Below are 6,967 nucleotides of genomic sequence, written 5' to 3' on the forward strand. Positions count from 1 at the left end.
TAGAGACAAGGCGCACTAGAATGACAGCATCAGCTAGTCACACATGTAGTCTTAGAGACAAGGAGCACTAGAATGACAGCAGCAGCTAGTCACACATTTAGTCTTAGAGACAAGGCGCACTAGAATGACAGCAGCAGCTAGTCACACATGTAGTCTTAGAGACAAGGAGCACTAGAATGGAATGACAGCAGCAGCCAGTCACACATGTAGTCTTAGAGACAAGGAGCACTAGAATGACAGCAGCAGCTAGTCACACATGTAGTCTTAGAGACAAGGCGCACTAGAATGACAGCAGCAGCTAGTCACACATGTAGTCTTAGAGACAAGGAGCACTAGAATGACAGCAGCAGCTAGTCACACATGTAGTCTTAGAGACAAGGAGCACTAGAATGACAGCAGCAGCTAGTCACACATGTAGTCTTAGAGACAAGGCGCACTAGAATGACAGCAGCAGCTAGTCACACATGTAGTCTTAGAGACAAGGAGCACTAGAATGACAGCAGCAGCTAGTCACACATGTAGTCTTAGAGACAAGGCGCACTAGAATGACAGCAGCAGCTAGTCACACATGTAGTCTTAGAGACAAGGAGCACTAGAATGACAGCAGCAGCTAGTCACACATGTACTCTTAGAGACAAGGAGCACTAGAATGACAGCAGCAGCTAGTCACACATGTAGTCTTAGAGACAAGGAGCACTAGAATGACAGCAGCAGCTAGTCACACATGTAGTCTTAGAGACAAGGAGCACTAGAATGACAGCAGCAGCTAGTCACACATGTAGTCTTAGAGAGAAGGAGCACTAGAATGACAGCAGCAGCTAGTCACACATGTAGTCTTAGAGACAAGGAGCACTAGAATAGAATGACAGCAGCAGCTAGTCACACATGTAGTCTTAGAGACAAGGAGCACTAGAATGACAGCAGCAGCTAGTCACACATGTAGTCTTAGAGACAAGGCGCACTAGAATGACAGCAGCAGCTAGTCACACATGTAGTCTTAGAGACAAGGAGCACTAGAATGACAGCAGCAGCTAGTCACACATGTAGTCTTAGAGACAAGGAGCACTAGAATGACAGCAGCAGCTAGTCACACATGTAGTCTTAGAGACAAGGCGCACTAGAATGACAGCAGCAGCTAGTCACACATGTAGTCTTAGAGACAAGGAGCACTAGAATGACAGCAGCAGCTAGTCACACATGTAGTCTTAGAGACAAGGAGCACTAGAATGACAGCAGCAGCTAGTCACACATGTAGTCTTAGAGACAAGGAGCAAGTGCACGATTTTCACTGACAGTAGCAGGTAACCACAAATCGAGTCTTGGAGACATTATACACCAGATCGACCTTCACAGACAGTAGAAGCTTGACACAAATGTAGTCTTGGAGACGAGAACCACTAGAACGACCTTCACAGACAGTGGAAGCTTGACCCAAATGTAGTCTTGGAGACATTATACACCAGAACGACCTTCACAGACAGTAGAAGCTTGACACAAACGTAGTCTTGGAGACGAGAACCACTAGAACGACATTCACAGACAGTGGAAGCTTGCCACAAATGTAGTCTTTGAGACATTATACACCAGAACGAACTTCACAGACAGTAGAAGTTTGCCACAAATGCAGTCTTGAAGACATGATACACTAGAACGACCTTCACAGACAGTGGAAGCTTGCAACAAATGTAGTCTTGGAGACCAGGACCACTGGAACGACCTTCACAGACGGTGGAAGCTTGCCATAAATGTAGTCTTGGAGACAAGGACCACTAGAACGACCTTCACAGAGGGTAGAAGCTTGCCACACATGCAGTCTTGGAGACAAGCAATGAGCTACCAAATCTCAACAGAAACAATGTAATACAGTTACAAACATTCTTTAACAATAAAATACACTACCATATCATACTCTTCCTCTTCGGATAAAGAAAGATTGAGCATAGTGAGAACTTACTTTGTTGATAAATGTACAAAAACTGCTATATACAGTTCATAATAATAAACATTACCCATGATAATTACGAGGAATGTTGACAGAAATGCAGATCATATTTGCTGCTTGGAGAACATGAGAATTCTTGAGAATAGTTTTAATTTTCTCAAAAGCAGTCTCGCAATTGGTGTCCCAAACAAAGTTCACCTGTCATTGATCAGACGCTGGAAGGTCGCTAGAGCGTTCTTAAGACCAAATGGCATCACTTTGTATTGATAAATCTATCTGGAGTCACAAAAGCTGATACCTGCCTGGCAAGCTCAATCTGTGGAATCTGCCTAGACCCCTTCAATAGGTCAAACTTGCTGACGAACTTGGCTTGAGCGATTCTGTTGATGCAGTCATTGATTCTTGGGATAAGAGTCATTTTTAGAAACAGCATTCACTGGTTTCACGTCAGTACAACATATGTAACTACCATCAGGCTTCGGCACAAGAATGCAAGCTGAACTCCAGTCACACGGACTTGTTTCAATAATGTCCAGCTTGTATTGAATCTCCTTCTGAGCTTCAAGCTTGATTGGATTTATCTCATCAGTATCACAATCTAATACAGTTTCAACAGGAAAAACAGTGGCAACACACTGAATAGGTACAGTGTCATTCTTTTCATGATAATTTCTAATCATATTGACGTGAGACAAAGCTGTGTCATATTTAACAGCCTGTTGTTTGTACAATATTGTCTTTTCAAAGCTTTTTCTGTCAATAACATATGGATCTAGCACGTAATGGTGGACCAGGGATTGACAAAAATACTGAGCCTTTATCTCCAGGAGTGAAATTTCTTTGTCATAATGTCCTTTCATTTTGCCCTGGGATTCCTTCAAGTTGTCCCTTGCAGCTTCACAAGATTTTGGAAGCCTAAATGATGAGACATACTCCAACAAACACATTTCAGACCTATCATTAGGACAATGCTCCTTCAAATGCTCTAAAGGTCCACAAATAGTATGGCCAAAGACAAACTCAAAAGGACGAAACCTAGAGACTCTTGAACTGAGTCCCTAACAGCAAAGGACGACAAATGAAAACCTTCATCCCAATCCATCTGTCTCAAAACAGTAAGTCCTTGTCATATTCTAAGGAGTCTCATAAATCTCTCTATAGCTCCCTGGGATTCAGGATGATATGCACTACACTTAATCTGAGTTGTGCCAAACTGGAGCATCGCCTGTTGGAAAACACACTGACATGAAATTAGAGCCCTGATCTGAATGTATAGTCTAAGGCAAACCAACCATGGTGAAGGACTATACCAATGCCTTGATAATATACTGAGCTGTAATTTTCCTTGAAGGAACTGCCTCTGGAAACCTTGTGGAAGCAAACATGATAGTAAGCATGTACTGATTTCATGACTTAGATTTAGGCAAAGGACCATCACAATCAATGATGACCCTGCTGAAGGGTTCTTCAAAAGCTGGAATGGGTTTCAAAGGTGAGGCTGAGATTTTTTTATTAGGTTTGCAAACTTTTTGACACACATGGCATGTTTTCCCAACTTCAGCCACCTCATGCCACAAATTAGGCCAATAGAAATGAGACAGAATGTTGTTTACACCCAAATGACCTGCTAAAGCAGTTTCATGTGCCACACTCAAAACATCCTATTGATATGAATTTGGAAGAACAATTTGATGGAACACCTTCCATTCCCTACATCTGGTGGCCTCCAAAACGCTATCTTTGAAATAATAGCAAACACTTGAACCTTGTCAGCTTCTTCTAAAGAGAGAGCCCTGTTAGCGAGAAGATTGAGTTCTGGATCTTTCCCCTGTAACTTAACTAACTGTTCTTTACCCAAAACACGTTTCTCAACAGCCAAATTGTCAGAATTTTGTCAGAACACTCCATTGAAAATTAGTAAGACAGGTCAAGAGAATGATCCATAAAAGTGCCAGCCAAAGTGGAATCATTCCCAGAAGAACTTTGCTCAGCCATAGCATGTGTAATTACCCACGAAGGAAAAATACCTGGACATACAACAGGATCAACCAAACATCTTCCCCTTACCAAATCATTCCCAATGAGCATGTCTGCACCTTAAACAGGTAGAGTTTCTAAAAAGAAACAACTTTGATCACCCCAGACACCATATCTGCCTTCAAATTCACAAACTAGATAGGTGCACTGGTAAGACCACATAAACCCATCAAGAAAACATCAGCGTTTGCTGATGACTCCTGGGAAAGTAGCAAAATACCATCCATAATCAGAGTTTGAAGAGCACCAATATCTCTTAAAACGGTAATGGGCTTAACATTGGAACAGTCACCTGACACAAAACCTTTACTTGCAAAATGTAAGTACTCCTCTCTCACCACAACGGACTTTGATGACTGGTCTACCACAGTTAACTCCTTGTTAGACAAACCACAAGAAAGCTGTGATCTGAGATTCATAAAAGCATTCAGGGAAGAATACTGGTCTTGTGAGCGAGCTTTCTATACTGAGAAAAGATAAGCCCTGTCTTATGGCAATATCTACAAGTAGCCTCTAACGAACATGCTGAAGTATCTTTAGAACCAAGTGGAGTAGAACATGACTTTTTGTCAACAAAGTCACAACCAGACTTGTTACAACTAGATCTAGGAGAGGGTGGACTATCCTTTCCTGATTTATAACCCTGTAAACCCTGAATGCTTAAAACTAACCCTGTGAGTTATCGAATTATCGTCAGCCAAAGTAGCAGCCTTGTGTAACTGATCCTCTTTCTGCTCATCAACATATGTCCGAAAGTCCGTTAACACACATTGCTTAAAATCCTCAACTGATTTTGAGTCAATTTTAAAATGTTTGCCACCTTTTCAAAATGTAAGATAAACTTTTCAACATCAAGTTCAGAGAAGGGCGGAAAGATCAAACAATCCATCACCTGTTGAGGCACTGAGAGAGCGATCATTCTGTAATTTAAGTTTTATCAGCCTAATTTCTTTATCAGCTTGCAATCTCTATTTTTCATTTTCAGCTTCAATTTCTTTAAGCCGAAATTCTCTTTCCATAGCCAATTTTTCTCTTTCAAATTCTAATCTCTTTAAAGCCAAAACATCAGTAGGTTTCTTCAATCAAAGCCAAAGCAGCAGCATCCAAAATTTCTTCGTCAACCAGGTAAGTTATCAAAATATTTTCTTGACATCGTCCTTCAATTGATGTCAATTTTATAATATACATTTTAAAAAAAGAACGCAATAAGGATGTTTTGGGCCATAAAAGCAAAAATAGCAGACCAAGAGGTCAAAATGAAGAGGTTTAATGTGTTTTAGTGTCAGTGACAAATCAAAATGATCACAACAAGGACATGCAAACCATTAATCGGGAAACACGTACGATTCGGAAAAACACAGCCAGTGCATTAACAAAAGTGACACTGCACGTGCAGCAGCACTTTGAATGGTATCAAAGTGCAGGGTTTTGGATTGCCTGGCATCTGGGTCAATCGATCAGTGACAGTTCAACAACATGCCAAGATTAACAGAAGTGCAAAAAAACAACATCATAGGCCGCTTGCAGGCAGGGGAATCCCGATCTGCTGTAGCCAGGGTTTTCAATGTAGCAGCCAGCACCATCACAAGGCTATGGGATCGGTTTCAACAGCATTGGTCACCACGTGATTGGCCAAGGTCGAGACAACCAAGAGTAACCACCCCCGCCCAAGATCGCTACATCCGACCGCACCACCTACGTGAAAGGACGACCACAGACACCTCAACCGCATCCCTAATACCCGAACTGTGCAGAATCTCCGACCAGACCATATGAAACCATTTAAGAGCAGCAGGTCTACGAGCAAGATGTCCTGATCGACGCATCATATTGAGTCGACAGCATGGTCAAGAATGACTGCATTGGTGTCGTCAACACAGGGAATGCCTCAACTGCGATGAAAGATGTCTGGCTCAGCGACGAATCAAGATTTCTCCTCCGTCGAGGGGATTGAAGAGCATGGACCTACAGACGTCGGGGAAAACAGTACGCCAGAAACTTTGTACAGGAAGTAGACAGGTTTGGTGGGGGTAGTGCTATCATGTGGGCTGCTATCTCTCATCATGGCAGGACAGCTTTGGTCCATATCCAGGGCAATCTTACGTCTCAACGATACATCAACGAAAATTCTCCTACCACACATCTTCCCAATTGCAGGCAATGGCAACGGTGTATTCCACCAGGACAACGCTCGACCGTATACAACATTGATCACAAGAGCCTGTCTACACAACAACAACGTTGATGTTCTCCCCTGGCTGTCCAGATCCCCGGATTTGAACCCGATATACCATCTGTGGGATGAATTGGATAGACTGCTACGACGACGTCAATAAGAACCCCAGACGCTGCAGCAGTTTGCTTTTGCGTTGCAGGCCAAGTGGGCTACCATAACGCAGGATGTGATTCGCATACTGCTCTCTTCCATGGGCAGATGTCAGGCCGCTATCGATTTCAACGGGGACATACACGTTATTGATGGTAGCTGAACATCACCTTGGACTTTTCCTATGTACTGATAACTGAGATGACTACAATCACCAAGTGTTCTCTCCACAACATTTTGGCTCAATACTTGTATGGTTCCTAGTATAAATGAATTTTCCTACCTTACACAAATCTTGCTTTGCGTTTCTTTTTTTGAAGAATATATGTGGCCAATTTGACCAGTTCAGACTTTTTGAGCATGGAGACTTGTTCCATAAAAGGTTGGCTAACAAGCTCCTCTACACTAAACACCATAGTGATTGTTGGCTTATTAGACAATGAAATGTTTATTTAATAATTTTACAAACAATTTGTGATATATTAAATTTCATTTCCGGATGAGCCCCCAATTTCTGTGATGTGTTGATTCCCAAACTAAACATAAAAGTCTGTACATAAAAGAATTTATTTTGAAATCCACACACAAACAACAAATTGTATACAATCTTCATTTGTAATCCACAATTATCTAGGTTACAAATAAAATCAATACAAATTACT

This window comes from Haliotis cracherodii, unplaced genomic scaffold, assembly GCF_022045235.1.
Source record: "Haliotis cracherodii isolate W230 unplaced genomic scaffold, xgHalCrac1.p SCAF_24, whole genome shotgun sequence".
In the NCBI taxonomy this organism is placed as follows: Eukaryota; Metazoa; Mollusca; class Gastropoda; order Lepetellida; family Haliotidae; genus Haliotis; species Haliotis cracherodii.